Source organism: Dermacentor andersoni, chromosome 11 (genome assembly GCF_023375885.2).
Source record: "Dermacentor andersoni chromosome 11, qqDerAnde1_hic_scaffold, whole genome shotgun sequence".
Lineage (NCBI taxonomy): Eukaryota > Metazoa > Arthropoda > Arachnida > Ixodida > Ixodidae > Dermacentor > Dermacentor andersoni.
In genome coordinates, this window is record NC_092824.1 from 7,750,554 (window position 1) to 7,769,650 (window position 19,097).

The following is a 19,097-nucleotide window of genomic DNA, read 5'->3' on the forward strand; positions in this document are numbered from 1 at the left end:
TCTTAGCACGTGGGCTCACTCATGGAGTTTAGAACTCTTCAGGCATTAGAAGGCCGCCGCGTGATTGATCTTTTATATCTGTTTCACAGGTACGTTTATAGTAATAACTTTCATTGTTTGCCGCATGATTATCCTGTGCTCACATCTTGTCGCATTCCCAACGCACTTAGTTTCATGCGCTTTCATGGTCAAACGCAGACATTTCACTCATCACCACATTGCACACTGGAGCAGTCTCCTGGATCACATTGCATCCATCTCCAATCGTGAAACATTTGGTGATAGCCTGAATTCGTTGCGAATTGATGTGGTACAAAGATGTTTGACTTTGCTATTTTTGTCATGTAATTACTGTTGCCCCCCTTACTCAATGCCCTTCAATGGGCCTCTAAAGTAACGTGAATGAATAAATACTCTTCTTACTGGGCTAGTTCACGCATTGCTTTGAAGAACCAGGTTGCGCAATCAAAAAAGACAACCACAGTAAAAGGTGACGGAGTCGGAATCATAATTTCATGGAGCCATGAAATTATGTGACGCATACACAGGATATATTGAAGCTGCTTTCGGGAAGAGTTTCATGCTTCCAAGCCTTCATCTTCAGTGGTGAAAGCTGTCTCGACTACACAAACAAGCGATGAGAATAAAAAAAGAACTTCTACATCCTAACAATATGTTGGCCATTGGCAAGCAACCAGCAGACTTTTTGCTTCCTAGCTTGCCTCGTGCTAATCTACTATGCCACAGTACCTGCTGTGCCCTGTACCAGCCACTTTAAAATGCAATGTGTTCAGAGCCCTTGCCCTCTGTTTTTCTGCTTTGGAAACAGTTTACCATGTGTTCAGTTAGCGTCGAGGAAGGGGACACAAAACACTGTGCACCACTGATCTCTAACGCGTTTTGCTGGATGCCGCTCGCCGCGCGGGATGCAGGTGAAGCCAATGCAAATGCGCTGTCGCGCACCGGCTTGTCCTGGAAGCAGGGCGTATGGTGCACTAACTCGTGCGTGTGATCAATTACTATTGCTGCCGTAAAATTTTTCCTTCGTGGTTTGCCACATTTTACGAGATGCCTCTACATCTCTGGTAAGCGCTTTTACGACAATCTGAACCTGTATACGACAGTGTTTTCCTACATAAGGGGTTTTCTCACCAGTGTTTCCAGTGCGCGTGCCACATAGCGACGCCATGGGCGCTGGAGGAAATAACTTGATTTCGTGTCCTGCGAGTTGGTGGTGAGGGCCAAAGGCCCCGCCTAGGTAACGGCCAGGAGTTCGTGTGTCCTGGCGGCATCCTCGGCCCGCTGGACTGCCCATAGTTGATCCTCGAGGGCGGGGCTGAGCAGCGCTGCTTCCCAGCGCGTGCGAAGGCTGTTGCTAGAGGCCGCGTTCTCGTTATTTTAATGTATCCCTCGGCCTTCCCTTAATATATGCTCCGTAGTGGTTCTGATTTCGCATGTGTTGCATTTGTCCGCTTGGTATACATCCGGATATATGATCTGCAAGAGCGCAGGATTCGGATACGTCCTAGTTTGTAACTGCCGCCACGCGACAGACTGCTTTTTTGTCAATTTTGGGTGAGGTCGTGGGAATATGCCCCTCTGTAACATAGAGTGTTTCGTAATGTCATTATATGTTGTCATTCTGTCCTCCCACTCCCACTCATTTACTGCACAGTCACGTCCGGAGGGTGTCGGGGCGCCACTCGCGACTGCGGCTCGGTCTGTAAGCCCTTGAGCCGCGTCGTGTGCCGCCTCGTTGTTACCGTCCTCCGTGAGGGTGTGAGCGGGTGTCCATATGATGTACACTTTTCTCTTGAAATTCTGACCTCCTGCAAGAAGAATGTGTAGTGCCTCCGGGGAGATTCGGCCGTTGGCAAAGTTTCTTATTGCCGTCTGAGAGTCGCTGACTATCACGGTTGCGTTAGTCTGAGCTACTGCTAGCGCTATGGCTACTTCTTTCGCTGTCTCGTTACTTGTGGTGCGTATCATCGCGCATGTCTTACACTGTTTCTCGCTATCGATTACAGCTGCCGTAAACCCTCGGCTGCGACTGTTTCGAGCTGCGTCTACGAAGACTGCGTCCTTGTCTCTGCCGAATTTCTTTTGTATCTGCTTCGCTCTGTTCCCTCGTCTGCCCTTATTGGGTTCTGGGTGCATGTTCTTTGGTATTGGGGGTATTACCATTGTTTCCTTCGTCTCTCTCGGATGTCCACCTTGACACCATGCTGTGTGTGGTAACCTATGTCTAGTCTCTCTAGGATGTGTCTGCCGGCTCTATTCTTAGAGAGGCGTTCATATTGTGCCGTACATTGCGCTTCAATGAGCTCGTCTATCGTGTTGTGGAGTCCTAATTGCAACACCTTGTTCGTGCTGATACTGATCGGTAGCCCTATGGCTAGTTTGTATATTTTCCGAATGAGGCATTCTAGTTTGATCTTTTCCGCGACCTGCCATTTAAAGTGCGGCGCTACGTATACTATTCTACTTATTACGAAGGCCTGTACTAACCTGGTCGTGCTTGCCTCTCTCATCCCGCTACGTTTGTTTGCTATCCTCCTGATTAGTCTCACGATTTGCGCTACAGTTCCTTCCAGTCTTCTCAGGGTTTCTCCGTTGTTGCCCTTGGCTTCGATGAGGAGCCCCAATACCCTGATCCTGTCTACCTTGGGTATGGGCTTCTCATCGGCCGTCTTTAACTGTATCTCGTCTCTATGAGTGAGATCTTCCATGTAGTTGCCTGGTTTACAACCTCTGCGAGTCGGTCTGTACAGTAACAGCTCCAATTTCTCTGCAAAGCAGGTTAGCCCTGTCCCCTCTAGATATCGTTCGATTGTTTCAACCGCTGCTTGAAGCGTATGTTCTATTTGCCCGTCACTTGCGTTTCTCACCCATAAGGTGATATCGTCAACGTATAAGGTATGGTTGAGTCCTTCGATTTCTTGTAGCTTGGCTGGCAGCTCGATTAGCGCCAGATTGAATAGCATCGGTGATAAGACCGAGCCCTGTGGCGTACCTGCGCTGCCTATCTCGATCTCCTCCAAAACTATGTCCGCTATCGTGATCTTTGCCTTTCTGCCCGTTACAATATTGCGTACATAATCGTACGTCCGTTTTCCCAGTCCTAGTTCTCCTACTCTATTTAGTATTCTTGCATGTGTTACGTTATCGAAGGCCTTTTTTAGGTCCCACCCGAGAATTGCCTTTGTCGATCTTCCCGAATCCTCTATGATCTGATGTTTTAGTTGTAACAGAGAGTCCTGGGATGAGAGATTTCTCCTGAATCTTATCATCGTGGGGGGTGAGAGTGCGTCCCTCTCCTCGAGCTAGGTGGTTATCCTCGCCAGGACCACGTGCTCCATGAGTTTCCCCGCGCAAGAAGTGAGAGATATGGGCCTCAAATTCTCAATTTGCAGTCGCTGGCTCGGTTTAAGTATTAACACAATTTGTGCCGTCTTCCATTCCTCCGATATCTGCCCGGCCTTCCAGGATTCCTTAATATATTCTGTTAACTTAGTTATAGACTCATCGTCCAAGTTCCTTAGCTATTCGTTACCCCGTCCAGGCCGGGTGCCGACTTGGCATTGAGTTTCTGTAGGGCTGCCCTGACTTCTGACTCGCCGATTTTGCTGTCTAATTTGCCATTTGCCTGCCCTGTGTAGTCAGGGTGTATGACGGGCATCGCTTGCGAGATGTATCTTTTCTCGATTTTCTTGAGGAAGTCCTGCTCTGTCCCTGGGTACGCTTGTATTAGCCGACTTATATTTTGCCTATGTGCGTGACTTGGTCCCATCCGAGTCTAACAAATATCGAAGGATGCTCCACGTTTTTGCCATTCCTATCTGAGTGTCCATGTCGTTGCATTTTTCTTCCCTATTTTGTCTGCATAGCGGCTGGGTGTACTGTTCTATGTCCCTGCTCAATTTGACTATCTTTCTACGAAGCTTCCAGTTGCATTTTCGTTTTTTCCATCTTCGTTGCAACCCTGCCTTAGCTTTCCACATGTGTAGAAGCTCATTGTCTACGTTATCTAAATGCGCCTCCGCCGGGACCGTTTTCGTAGCTGCCGCCACATCTCCCTTTAGTTTTTCGGTCCGTTCCTCAATACCTTGTGTCATGTCGTTGGCCTCCTCCCTTATTTTCCTGAATTTGTCCCAGTCGACAATCTTAGGCTGTCTACCCTTTGTCTTGCGCGGTCCTGCCCTTACTGTTTTTTCTAGTATATTGTGATCGCTCACAAAGTCGTGTTGCGTATTTGTCCTCTGCGTGTCCCGCATTTTCTTGGTGAACGTTAAATCTGGCGTAGTATCCGCGCAAACGCTGTTACCTATTCTTGTGGGAACCGATCGGTCGGTCACGAGGGTCAGGCCCTCCTGTTGCACGTCTAGCCAGAGATTCCTGCCTTTTTGAGTTTCGATTTTTTATCCCCATGCCGCGTGCTGGGCGTTAAAATTGCCTCCGATCACTAACGCTCGGTTGTCCGCTATGGCTAGGGTTTTTTAAAAAGCATTCGAAATTTATGGTGTCTGCATTTTGGACTGCTATAAATATTTAATAAGAAGAGACTGTCATTCCTTTTCCGCATGGGTATGAGTTCCAGAAGAATGTGACAGATCGACTTAGCATCCGTGTCGTGTTGCACGACCGCGTGATTTCACTTTACCAACGTCGTTAGCGCCTTCGTCTCCCCTTTGGCAGCACCAAAGGACTTGTAGCCCGACAATTTTGCCACCCCGTGCGTTTCTTGCATCATTATAATATCCGCGTTTTCTTTGTATTTAAGGTGTTGTTGCAGAATGTATCGTTTTCGATAGTATCCTCTACAATTCCATTGCCAAATCGTGCATCTATCTCGTCTATCCATGGCGACGTTACAGGATTTCCAATCCCTCGGAGGGTACCGGGGGCCTAGTGTACGCCGTCTTAACCGGTCCTCCCCTACTTGTTTTCGCTCCCCATATTGCTAGCTTCGCTTCGAAGTCAGCCATCATTTGTTGCACTTGCTGTAGTATCGCCTTTCCTAGCGCCTCCATCTTTGCCTCCATCTTTTCCTCAAGCCTCATTTCCAGTTGTTCTAGATTAGTTTCAAATTTGGTTTCGTCCTGTTTGATGCTGGCTTCGATTTTCTATTCAAATCCCTCGTGTCTTTCTTGGAGCGTCGTGGCTGGCTTGGGTTTCCTTACTCCGGTTTCAATCGGAGCGTTCTCGGATTTACGTTTAATGTGGGTGAGTGCTACGTCTTCTTCCATTGCTGTGTCTTTTTGCTTCCTTATAACTCGCGAGATTTCCTCATTGCGTGGCACTTTCCCGCTCCTCAAACGGTCGTTCTCTTCCCTGAGTTTTTTTTAATTTCATCCATAAACGCAACATTGCTCTGCCTGATCTGCGCCAATTCTTTCTCTAGCGTCTTAACTCTATTTTAAGAAGCAGCCTCTGCCTCCGGACGCGCCTCGGAAGCCGCATCCGCCCAGCTCACCTGTAAAGATCCCGCGGTGCCGATGTCGTTGCTCTTTCCTTTTGGGCTTTGAGATCCTCCTCCCCCCTGTGATCCGGGAGATCCGGTATTGCTGGTCTTGGGTCTAGATCTCGCTCTGAACCACGATCTCGATCTGGTTCTGTTGTTGGACGTCGAGCGGCCCCTTTCCCTTGCCTGGAGCTTGGAGAAGTCTTCCAGTCCGGATCCGTCCCTCGTTCGATGTCCCGACCATTGTCTCCAGTCTTCCGGTCCTGGCCTGTACAGTCTCTCAGCTTCCCTTTCGTAGTACATCGCTTCTTCTTCCTCTCGTCTGGCTCGCTCCCAGCGGCGCCTCTTTACCAAGTATGGTAACTTGTATCTGGCATTACATCGGCGATCCGCCGTAAGGTGGTCTTTGCCGCAGAGCTGGCACTTCGCTTCGCAATCGTGGTCCTGCGGTGGGGTTCTCCATCCCGCAGCCTCTGCATATCCTGCTGTTCGGGTTCGGGCAGACATCGGCTCTGTGGCCGAGGCGTCCGCACTGGTAGCACACGTCTATTTGCTTCCGGTAAAGTGAGCACTTGACCAGTGCCCTTCCGTATCTCACGTAGTTTGGGACGTGATGCCCGTCGAAAAGGATGATGACGTTCGTGGTGTTCCCCATCCTTTTGGCCATGAGGACCGTCGGATTCCTTGGTGTTACTAGCATCTCCACTATTTCTCTAGGAGACACCTCGTGCGTTACTCCTCTTATCCCTCCCTCAGATGTATCCTCCAGAGCCGACTCGTACGCGTTGGCTCCGAACTCCTTGTCTCCCATCCTCAGTCGAGTGATGGTCCTGTATTTTTCTTCGCGCTCCTCCGATGGCGTGCTGATCACTAGAATGTTCTGTTTGTAGTTGGCACACACCGTGTCATCTTCCGATTCCTTCCTGGGGATTCCCGCGGCGTTGTCGACGCAGCATTCTAGGCGATTGATCCCATAGTCGGTGACCTTGAAGCCGTCACGTGGGCGCGCTATTATCTTGTACTCTGCCTTCGGCAAACTGGGCATCCTGCTTGCCGCCATAATTTGTCTTGCTTTCTGTCCCTTGCCCCACCTATTGTTGAATGCGTTCTCGCTTGAGAAGCGCGCTGCGTGATCCTTGGTTCCGTGAGATTTTGTCTGTTCATTGGCACATCCTCCTCTCTTCACAACACGTCAACCTGCTTCGTCCTCATACTGTTCTCTCGTTATATCCTCTCCTTCCACGCTCACTGCTGTCATCTTGCAGCTCTAACCCGAAAAGAGGCGACCTCACGGGGCTGAAGCCACCAGCTTTGTTGGGTCAGGCTTAGCGGCCGTGTCGGCGTGGCGTGATATAAAAATGGTCGATGTGCCGAAAATAAACGGTCCACCTACTTGAGAATGATATCAGGGTGGTCTGTGGGCCTTCCACTTCCTTCTCGATAATAAGGCGTCGGTGAATTCTTCGAATGTACGCCGAGAATAATTCAAGATCTGCGGAGCCGACGCGACACGCATCCGCACATTGCGTCTTCTTCTTGTTCTCCCGTGGGCGCTGCAATAGAAAAATTCTGGGCATCTTCTCGAAACAGTACTCTTGCCTGCTTTGGTAGTTTACGGTACAATAGGCAGGTATTTTAGGGAAAGAAATGCCGCACACGCGTGAAGAAAAAGTGCTGCGGCAAAGTCGTGAAGCGCCAACTTCCGTGACAGGGTTGGCTTCAGTCCAGGGCGCTTGGTGTGCTATTCACTCCCTGTAGTAGACATCAGTGGCGAGGACCCTTCTATATTGGCTTTCTTTTCTGGTCAGAACCTTGGAAACAGTTCACACTTTACTTTTTTGAACCTGCAACACGTGCAGCAAAAGTCACATCACTCTGTGTTTTGTCTGTGGCTTCACTTTTCTCAGCGAATGCCTACACATACTATCAAATAATCAAAAATACAGATGGTGCATTTTATTACTGTTGCTAGACGGGCTAGTTGCTGGACGTATGAAACCTGTTACCAGCCCAATGACAGAATGCAAGAATAGAAGCCTACACTGGAAAGCTACACTACAATTTAAACTTACGTGGCACCGTATGAGCATACAGTATGGTTACTGTATGCTCTAGCCCTGTGTCACGTAAAAGTTAATTGCAAAGTGTTTATGGTGTATTCTGTCATCAAACTGTACAATCTATGCTTCAAGTTTATACATTGTTGGCTTTTTATTGTCTATGTGATTCATTTCCTACTTATAGAAGAAGTAATCACATTGCAATAAGAAAAATGAGTTAGGAAAATATATGCAGTGATAATCTTCCACATTTGCTGAGGGCAGGAGCCATGGCCCAATAGTGCATGCCTGAAGGAGCATAACTATTTAGTTTTCACAAAGCCAAATTTTTCAGCGAGTAATAAATAGGTACGCTGTGCACGTCTGCACAACCGATGCAATCTGTCTACCTGAGACTGCACTGAGGCTGTTGCTTGGTACTATTCAGCAGTTCGACTTTGGTTTTCTGCTATACAGAATTGTTTAGGAACTAGGAGCTTACTTTGCAATAAAATGTAACGTGGAGCTCTGGTTATTTGCGCATAAATAATGCAACTGCATATATAACACAAGGGGAGGACTATCAGTCTCTCAGAAAAAGAACAAACACATATATTACGATTATAATATGATGTGATGCCACGATGAAACAGATAGCAACGCATAGAAGTGAACGGCGCTTATATGCTGCCAAGCTTATTGGAGAGGCAGTACTTCAGAAGTGCCCGCGATGCAGTCGAACGCTGCAAAGCCGTGTTTCTTCGTGTGTGTTTGAACACGGCTCCACACGCAGTGGCGATTTCAGTATTGTTGCCCTGTGGTTTAGCTCGACGCAGTTCGAAGTGTCCCAAAATGCAAAGAGAGAAAACTGCAATATAGTCTTTTCGCGAACAAGTTATAACGTGAAGTACATTCTGAGATGAGAAACAATAAAAAAAATCTTGCATTATATTCATGCTGCATGACAAGCTGGTAAGCTGCATGACAAGGTTTTACATGATAAATTTTCATGATGCACCAGTGTGCAGGGTTGTATAGACCAAGTCAAATAACTTTAGTGCAAATTTCATTCTATGATGGGACGCAATAAAGTAATCTCTTATAATATAAAACGCCTTGCCGAAATGTTACAACAAAAGTTGACATTACTCAATGAGAGCCCTGTAAATTTTAGGCTGCAGAAGCACCACTTGGTTAAACAATAGCGATGTAATGTCTGTATATAAAGTATTACCCATGCATTTCAGCCATTGTGCAAAAGAAATCAATTTTCTCATCCAAGTCTGCCTTATACAAGATCAGAACTAATGCTTAAATTTTATATGATCACGCTAATAGGAACACCGCATTTGAACTTCACAGTAAATAGGTCTCTGCTGATGCCGGCTTCCTTCAATGCTGAACCTTTGCATGCTTTACAGAGAAATTATAGTGGAATCACCTAACTCTAAAGCTATTTAGGACTGCAGCTTTGTAGAGCACACCTACAAATGTCCGATTTCATGTGTAAAAGCTTAATTGATTTGCTTGCAGAGCTTACGAAGCGCTAATTCAAATTACTGCTTTTTGTTCAGCCTTTTTGACTGCTAAGCCCCAATCGAATGGCATCGATATATTAACATATTAAGTCAGAGAACCTAATTTGGCTTATATATTAACACCTTCGCATACTGCCACTGCTGCACTTTGTCATATGTGTTGCAATAATGAAAGAGGTGCTTGCCCACCAGCATTCCAATGTCACTTACAGTGATCAGCTACACAGCTACGTAGATGGTCACGATTCAGGTAGCAAAAAGCTGAGAAAAAAAATCCACTAACATTGAGAGCAGCAATACTGCAATAACTTGAGAGATATAAACCCATTGCAGCAGCAGACCTCTTCTCAGCTCCAGCAGGATAACAGCAACTAGTCTTTCAGTAAAAGAAAATGATTAATTAGTAATGGTGAGTTACCTTGTTCTTGCTGAATATGAAAACGATGTGATTTCCATGCATATCTACTCTCCGCTTTAGTAATACAACTGAATTATTCGTAAAATAAAGTCTAGGATAAATGCATTCGCTTCTCTTGTACGTCCAAATTTTTTTTTGGAACTGATGCAACACTTACAGCTTGCTTACTGACACGAATGCCTTGGCTACCCAGACACATTCGAAGCAAAACGTCTTGCTAAACCTTAGGCAGTTGATGCAAGGAAACACACAGCAGAGCAGCCAGAGCGAAGTACTTTTTTGGTTACCACAATAAAAATGTGCATGCAAGCAAGAAAGTAACGATCACATGTAGTGAGCCACGGCTATTATCTTGAATGTTTAATTCCGCATTCTAACAGAAGTTCTTGAAGAATCGCATACAGTATTCTCTCAAAACGGTACAAGTGTCAACGCAAGGGCACTACAGAATACAGTTTTATTCTACGCATTTAGCGCAAGTGAGCAAGAGGTTAGAAGTGTCACACGGCAAACTGCGATCGAGCCGATCGAGCTACCATTGAAATCGACCTGAAACGATATGTGATCCTTTTCCCCATTCATGCGTCATTATTGCCCTAAGACGCTGCTTAGTGGTCTTTTGAAACAATATTTCTGCTCACGACGCCGGCTTACCACACATCATTTTAACGCCTACGTTATGAAAACCAAATAAAATTATAATGGACTTACCTCATGAGCAAATTACGAGCCCGCGTAGACTGTTGAACATCCGTTGAAAGCAGGCTATCACATGTCCAAGCGCATGCGTGCACCCGAGCACAGGACAACTTCGATGCCGCAGCGTGCAGTTTTGCAGATGAAGCGAAACACATTCAGCGCAAATATCCCGGCGCTACGACTGCACATGACGGGCATAAAGACCCTTAAACTTCGCAAAGTAGCACCACGCTTTGAAGAATGCCGCCTCCTCCTCGCGAACTCTTGCCCAGGCCGACGCTGCGTCGCTATTGGCCTAATGAGCTCACGTGGGCCCTCGCGCCGGCTTCGTTTGTTTACAGTCGTGCTTCAGCACCATTTTCGCTTGATAAGCGTCTACGGAGTGGCGAGGAGCGCATGTTGGCGCCGTTGCTTTTCTGTGTTGTTTGGTTTGTGAACGCCTCGAAGTAAGTTCTGTGGCAAATGCGACGTCGCTTTACGGCATTCTCGGTCACCATAACCCGCTGCGTCTTCGTGTGCCAAAATAGTTTCAGAAAAGACAAGAAGCTCTTGTCAATACTGTCCGGTAAGCGCCAAGAGTTAACAAAGGCATGGGTGCATGGAATTGGGAGGGAGAACTTCAGACCAACATTCTCCACACGACTGTACGAGGTAGTTGCGAGTCTCTCATAGTATAGTCCTATACGACCTGTACTTTGTTTATATAAGGAGTACGTGGTCGTATTTTGTGCGCTTAATCGTATTGTACGCAGAGAGGCTTGATTGCTTGGGGCATGCGAGGCTGCGTGCGAAAGCGCAATTACGAAACGCTTAGAATTCAGGGCATTCATTTTGACAAAAGTTGAAGCTCGAGCGTGAAAACTCCTCATAGGAAAGCAACTCTTCCCATTTTGTGGCTACTAACTAGCCTTGTTTAGAGCGAATAGCTTTGTTTGCCTCTTTTGTTCGTGTTCGTCATGGGCGGTCGCCCCGTGGATTTGCGATACAAATTAATGTGTGCGTGCACTCTCGAAACCGCGTTCATTGCCGAACGACAGCATCGTAAGTATTTCAGACGTAGGTGTTAATTCGTGTCAGCTTTAAAGTGTGTGTAGGTTAATATGCGGCAGCGGAGCACTCGCAAAGAAAACGTGCGGTCACCCACTCGTTCACCGTCTGATTTAGTCGTCGTTCGCTTACTCGTTCGTCAACCAGTCGCTCTGCGACGACAAAGGGCGCCTGAATGTGAGCGACTGCATTATTTCACTTACCGTCATCAGTTCACTAAAGTCGCATCTTGCAAATGTTATTTCGGAGCGAGTGCAACCGTCCTGAATGCATGCACTTCAGTGCAACTCGGACCGCGAACAGTACGTCCCTTCGGGAACGGGCGAGATGACGCACGATTAAATGTTATTCTTGATGAGCCAGGAACCTGAAAAAGTTATCCACTTGTTTGAGCCTGACTGAAGCGCTGTAACCGCATTACCGCTTTGTGAATGAATACTAAAAAAACTGGTTTAATTCTCTATATACACAGAATTCCGGCTTGACAATCGGCCGCGCCGATTTTGGTCGACATTGAGGCACGAGCAACATTAATAGCACCAGCGCCCACCTCTGAGCCTTTGCGCATGCTTAGAAGATTGGAAAGCATGCACGTTGGCGGCACTGTATATCTTTTAATGCTCTTTCGAACCTTCAGAGCAGCATTCGTTCGTGCCCTCTGTCGGCCTTTGTACGCCATAGCTGATACGCGCAATAGTAAGGACGGTGCGGAATGTTTAGGCCACTGAGGGCTTGCTGGAGGTCAGGATGTTAGTATTCGATCGTAAATGTGTTATTTACAGCCATTCACAATAAGCAGTTGCGACACGCACTTGACAAATGTTGCGCACTTTAATGTAGCGCACGCGATACATTCGGAGTCGTCAGGGCACAGTGTTCGCGCTCGTTCAGATATTTAAAAAAAATGGTTATAAGAACATCAAGATAAATGCTGCCGTCACTGAATTTGTATAACAGTTATTATAGAAATTCTATGCTGTACAAAGAGTTACTCGGAGCTGGAAAGCCTACGCGAACGCTGAATTCACTCTGGGAAAGTCGTGTGCTACGCTCGAGCGGTGTAGGCGGCGCCACAGTCGAGGATGGAGCGTGGAAGAGAGGAGAAACGAGGATGAGTGCAGGCTGAGGAGGAGAGTGGCGCTACTTTACGATTTTTAAGGGGTTTTAGACGAGTACACAAGCGTGCACCAGACAGTGACAAATCCAGAACTTAGCGAATTCAAGCATGCCGAGACTCGAGCAGCGTGACCATCCATCGATACTGTTCTTCGCTCCCGATGCGGCAATCTCTCTTCCTTGGAGCCTTGCTCCACTCTTGAGTCCAAATCAACACATAGTTACAGTAAACTAAAATTTTTTTACGAGATCAAACGATAAAATCCGGCTGACTACACATGTGCAACTATGACTACCGCTCTTTAGATCGGAAGCGCCGCGCGCGCTGCCCCCTGGTGCCGCACTCTGCGAGCACGGAGACGAAAACAGAATCGGTTACGTTTTCCCATTTGTGCTCTAGTTGCTGCAACAGAAAATGATTGCCTAACAAATATTTGAATTCTGATAGAGGAGGAACGCTTTCTCTCCCACAAGGCAGTGCATTTTATACAAAGAGATAGAGAAGGCAAGAAGAAGAAAGTCAGGGAGGTCAACCAGATGGATTGCTACTGGGGTTAGCGAACCCCAGTGTTGCAATGCAGTGCAAAGCAGTGCACTGAGATGCGTAAATAATTTCTAGTATAGTGCTAATTTGGGCTGCTTGGTCCATGTAATGAACGGGCAATGAATGAGTTGTGTGATAACATTTACCCATAGATAAAGCGCATGGAAGAAATAATGTTGCATGCTGGGTCAAAAAGAAATAAAGCTGCAATCATTACGCCAACTCGGCACTGGGTGTTCTTTCTTTCCTTTTTATTATCATTTTTTTTATTTTTGTCAATAAACGCAGTACTAGCACGGTACTAGTTCCTTCATCTTCAGTCACCTTCCTGTAGTTTGCACACATGTCGATGCATGATCGCGATGTTTATTCTGCCGTAAGAGAACGTGCGCGCTAACCGGTCTTGTTTCAATATGAAGCGGCAAATGCATGCGAGAACATATTACCGCAAGAATTGACTCAGCATGAACAGTGAAGAATATGCGCAATCGTTGTGTGACAGTGAATGGACAGTTATCGACAGGCACGAGATATTTGGAAATATTATGGAAATGAGTTAAACCAACTACATTATAGTTCAGCAAAGCCCTTTCAATCTTGGGCTAATTGCTTCCCCATTCGAAATTTCAGTCCGGCCGTTGTACTTCGTTCTATAAGCCACCAGTTCCATTCGAGATCATTTGTGGCTAATTGTAAACGCAGTTACTCTCATTATACCACTCTCTGCGTTTCGGTACTAATTTATAGTGTGCACCAGTTTTGGCGTAGATCACCAATGTCATTCCCAGTGCACGCGCGCCTGAGTGCCGCAAGTTTGTTTACATTGGCACGTATGCACACGGCTCTTCGTACACTTAAAGACATATGCGGTATTATTAAGTGTAAAGCGCTTAATTTCATAACATTGCAAACACACGCATATATTTGCGCATATGATTAGCGTTGCAAGACCCGTATGCGCGGCAAACTGCCACAGGAATAGAGGATGCGCATATATACATTTATACGATCTGTTATTGTAGCTTTCGGTAGAATGCTAGCTCTCACATTTTGTACGTATCTTCATAATGCGTACAGTTTGCGTGTTCAATCATATATGGTTAGATGAACCTTTGCGAGTACAAGCTCTCATTTGGACAGCGTGTATAGCTTTCCTCGCAAAAATAGGAATGTTCGCATAACAAAAATACAGAATTCCATCTGTTACGTGCAACAGACGGAATTACACCTCCGTCAAACAGGTTATGCAAATAGCGCCTTTTTTTTTTTTTTACAGAGCAAGAGGTTATTAACCTTGTTCTTTTTAGCATTCAATAGTTTTAATTCGTTTTAGTTTTCTTATTTCGGAAGCCATTGTAGAATTTATTGTTCGTAGTGCTACGAAGGTTATTGACGCTTGGTGGATTAGCGCGTCCAGCGCAGAGAGTAGCCGAGCTGTCCCAGCCGAAGGACAGCGCGAGCCGAAGCAGCGACACCGACCCTTTTGTCTTCATCTTCCCAACTTCAGGAGCCATATGGCCGCAGTAACGTTTGTGCGATCTTCGTTATTACACCAGGTATTTCTTTTAGACAGTGCCATGTAACCCACGGTTTCTTAGATTTAAGGGAAGGGTTAAGTTTATTCAAATGAAAGGCATTGTCGAAAACAACCATTAATTTATTGAAAAATACATCCTAAGCTACTGGGGGCATTTGGCAAATATAACATCTGAGCAATCGATTATCAGACGCTCTTTACAAAAATCAGCTAGAGTTTTCGGACTCATATCTCTTACTGTTCTAATGTGTCGCATATTACGTTCTAAAAAACGCACGGCTTGTCAACAGAAATATTGGTTGGTGCCCACTAATTGGTGAGCTAACTAGACGAGAAACTGCATGCATGCTCCCAATATTAGTGATAAATACGTCTTGTAGTGTAGATTGATAGCTTTGAGTACGAGTAGGAAGAGTTATAACTATATAGGAAGAGTTATAATTATAAAAGCTTGCACAACTGCACAATTCCTGCTCTTGTACAGAACTCATGCAAAAGTTTACGTTCAAATCACCTCCAAATATAATTCTGCAATGACTGTCATTAACGTATCCTGAGTAGTCATTAAGAAAAGATAAAAGATAGCCGCATTTCCACTTGGCGGTCGGTATAAAACAGAAACAATAAAATCAGAGAATCGGACACTCAACACATCATAGTTACATGTCGCGTAACATAAGAATCCACCAGGTGAGAGTCAAGTTCATTTCTGCCCATCCCCATAATGCTTCCTCCTGTAAAAGATTAACTTGTGCAAGCTGAACACCAAAGAACATCTATGCTGTTTCGGTACCATGTTGCCGTGACCATAAGTACATCGGGCTGAAATCCAAGCATAGCAAAGAAAGCAAGGATTTGTTGTTCATTATTTATCGCCGATTGAGCGTTTCTTCCTACGTAACAATATGAATAGAAGACAAGTTTTTATCACACCTCATACGCAAAGCAGCTATCATCACAAAGAAACGAGAAGAAAGGGGGTTAACCAAGGGGCCCGATTTTTATTAGTGATATCATAACAAGCCAACAAACACTGACACCAAGGACAACATAGGGGAAATTACTTGTGCTTAATAAATGAAATAAAAAAAACGATAAATTATTAGAAATGAAAGTGGATGATAAAACAACTTGCCGCAGGTGGGGAACGATCCCACAACCTTCACATGTCGCGTGCGATGCTCTAGCAATTGAGCTACCGCGGCGCCGTTTCTCCGTCCACTTTCTTGGGTATTTATGTTTCGTTGTGGAACCCTGGGAGTGTTAGCCAGCGCCACCATTCACAGACCTTGGCGGCGGAGATGGAACAATTTTACTGCCGCAGGCGTCACGAGAACGTGATCATTTAAGGTGAAGGCCAATAAACCCACACGTGCTACCTGAAGGCATCAATGCTGCCGGATTCGAGACCCGATCGAATCCCGAAGAAAGTGCACGGAGAAACGGCGCCGCGGTATCTCAATTGGTAGAGCATCGCATGCGACATGCGAAGGTTGTGTGATCGTTCCCCACCTGCGCCAAGTTGTTTTTTCATCCACTTTCATTTCCATTAATTTATCGTTTGTTTATTTCATTTATTAAGCGCAAGTGATTTCCCCTATGTTATCCTTGGTGTCAGTGTTTGCTGCCTTCGTATGATACATCGCAAAGAGTAAGACAATCACACATTTTTATTAAAAAGAAATATTGCTTCAAAGGAGCTTGGTGCTATCTAATTTATTTGATCAAGGTCACTTGCTTTGCAGGAGTGCATTACAGGAGACGATAGATTTTTTTTTACGAATAGTTTCCACCGTTTCTCTAGGCAAAGCGTCAGCTGTTTAACTTCTTTCGCGCAATCGTGAGCCTCAAAAGCTTTTTTAGCTTGAGCCACAAGTGTTCCTTAACAAACACCGGAGACTACTCTTTGTATCCAAGATCGGCTGTAGAACGCCGCGCCTTTCTTGCCTTTTCAAATGCAGCATCACGCTTTGACCTCGTGAGGAAATGAACAATAATTTTCGATTGTTCAGAATGTTTGGTGGGTACCCTGTGGCACACTTTAACATCGCTTTTCGAAATTGGTTCATTGGTGGTTTTGTCAATGTTCTCCAGAATTTTACAGAAGCTTTCTTCACGTGTAACAGGGACCCCTTTGATTTCAATGTTCTTATTTCAAGAATGCTGTTCTAGCTGTATTGGTTTTTCTTCATTTTCATGTACAGCTTTCTTAAGTGTTCTGCATTCTGTAGACAGCACAGAATTTTCAAGGCAGGAAATTCAAGAGCTCGTCCTGTCGTCTTATCTGTCTGTGTCCCTGTTATTTGTGCTAGTCTTTTGATCAATAAAACAGCATTTTCCTTCCAGATTGCGGCATTTTCTTCCTTTATGACACTGGAAATTCAAGAGCTCGTCCTGTCGTCTTATCTGTCTGTGTCCCTGTTATTTGTGCCAGTCTTTTGATCAATGAAAACAGAATTTTCCTTCCGGATTGGGGCATTTTCTTCCTTTATGACACTCAGTTCCGTCATAATGTCATCGAAGGGCTTGCTGAACACAATCTATGGAATTTTTGACATCTCGGTTTTCTTTCCCGAATTATCTTTCAAGTGATGTTCGCATTTCTTGGAGTTCCTGGCATACATCTTTCAGCTCTTTCGCAAGATCGGTGCTCATGACAACAGGCATTTAAGAAAACAAAAAGATACTTTCAAGGGCACTTTCAAAGATAGCGACAGCAGCGGCAAGAATAACTGGAAGGTAGGTGTGGCAGAAATAACAATTTCCAAGCTGCAAAAGGCGAAATGTAGAAACTTGAAGCTCCATGCTTCGTCGCTACCACCGATGCCAAGTGATGGTCCCGGCTGCGTGAACTGTCGCTATGCCAGGATGGTCCTAGCGGCCAACCTCCGCTGTCCAGTGATGTCAACTAGGAAATAGACGCAGTATGTCGGACAGTTGGGCCGCGGTGTGTTGGATCGAAAGACACAGAGTGAGTTTGGGCTTCTTGTTGGTGAAGACCACCACAAGCATTGGGCCGTTGCGGCAAAAAACGACACCAGCTCATCGATCGTGCACCAACAATTTTTTCTGGGGTAACTACTGTGTTATCTGAGAAAGGGTTCAGCTTCTTTTTCTAGCTTATGGTTAGAATTTCATATTCCATATTCCTTTATTCTACCAAAATGCAGATTGGCCTGCTCCAAACTGCGTCAAAATTAAGTTTTATCCGTTTCAAACAGCTCCAAAATTCAGTTTGCTTTAAGCGGCTAGAAATGGCAATTTCGACTGCCCCGAACTGCTCCAAAGCACAATTTTACTTGCTCCAAAAGATGCTCCAAAATGACTTTGGGCAGTCCCACCACTGCATGAACGTTTAAAGGGGAGGGGACAAATTGAGTGAAAAAGAGAAGAGAATAAAATGTAGAGGGTAGATATGATGGAACAGAAACAGAAATGAACGAACTGGAGAACAACACAAAAAAAAGATGTGCATTTGTGTCGCACGCAAAAGTGCACTTTGGAACATCTAGATTAGTCTTGAATGCAGACCGAGCAAACGGGCGCTCTCCACGCACATCTACGCTCTCAACGCAAGCCTACACACTTTCATATGCACAGAAAGCCGCACGATCAGAGCTGTATGAATTGCCGTGTGAAAGTCTTGAACTCGTCTGAAGGGGCTCGAGGATCTCCGTGCGCAAACTAAAATGGGCAAGTAGGACAGATCGCTGGGCTAGTTGGTGCTTACTTAATGGCATGATGTAGCGCCAGAGAAAAGAAGACACATGGCGCGATACGGTGCCCGATGATTCTTCAACGACCGGAGTGATCGGATGGTATGGAAGCAGTCCTCACGGCAGATTGCGTGCAAGGTTGCCCGCCACAGAACCGGCACCGCCGGCGGACTGGTACTTCGCCGGTCGGATCACCCAAGCCGAAGCGATCGCTTAGTGTTACTGCACACGGCAGCGAAAAAATCGCAACAGTTCGTTTCTGTCATGAAACGGTGCTACGAGAATAAAGTTATCACGGATGTGCGCCTCTTCTTAAAAGCACCGCCCAGTACCAAGCTACTGGCGTGATGGCTAGCCATGACAGCGTTTTCTCTCACCGACTGAAAACCCACACCGACCTATTTCGTTATTTATTTAACTATTACCGCGATATACACGATGTAACCAGTCCCCTTCGTCCTAGTCTATCCCCCATGTCTATCCTCTCTCCCGGCACTGCCATATTACAAGCTCGTCGGATTAGCCATTCATGATGAGTGAATGTCCTCTTCATAGGTGACTGCCTACAAACATATGTGAAGGCCGCGCATTTGCACGAAGCGGTACGGCCCAAGTCCCAAGTCCTCACAGTGTCGTGATCGCAAGAAAACTGCACATGTTAGTGGAGGCTGTCTGTAAGAACTAAATTGTACGGGTCTAGTGTTCCGACTCACATAGTTTTGACACGTGTCGTGTAATTGCCTTCAAGTGCTCCAACTCCATGGGTACACGAATTCCAAAGATTGCCCTTTCCTGAAAAACAGAACAGTGGATATTGACGCAGATGGTTAGACACCATTCGACACATAAATGACCTTCTGCTGAAATGAGGCACCAACGCTCGCGGCACCGCATGCGCAGAAAATACACTGGTAGTGCTAAGGAGGTGCGCAGTCTCGCCAGTACTGGTAGTCAAACACTGACGTCACGCATTAGAAGCGCA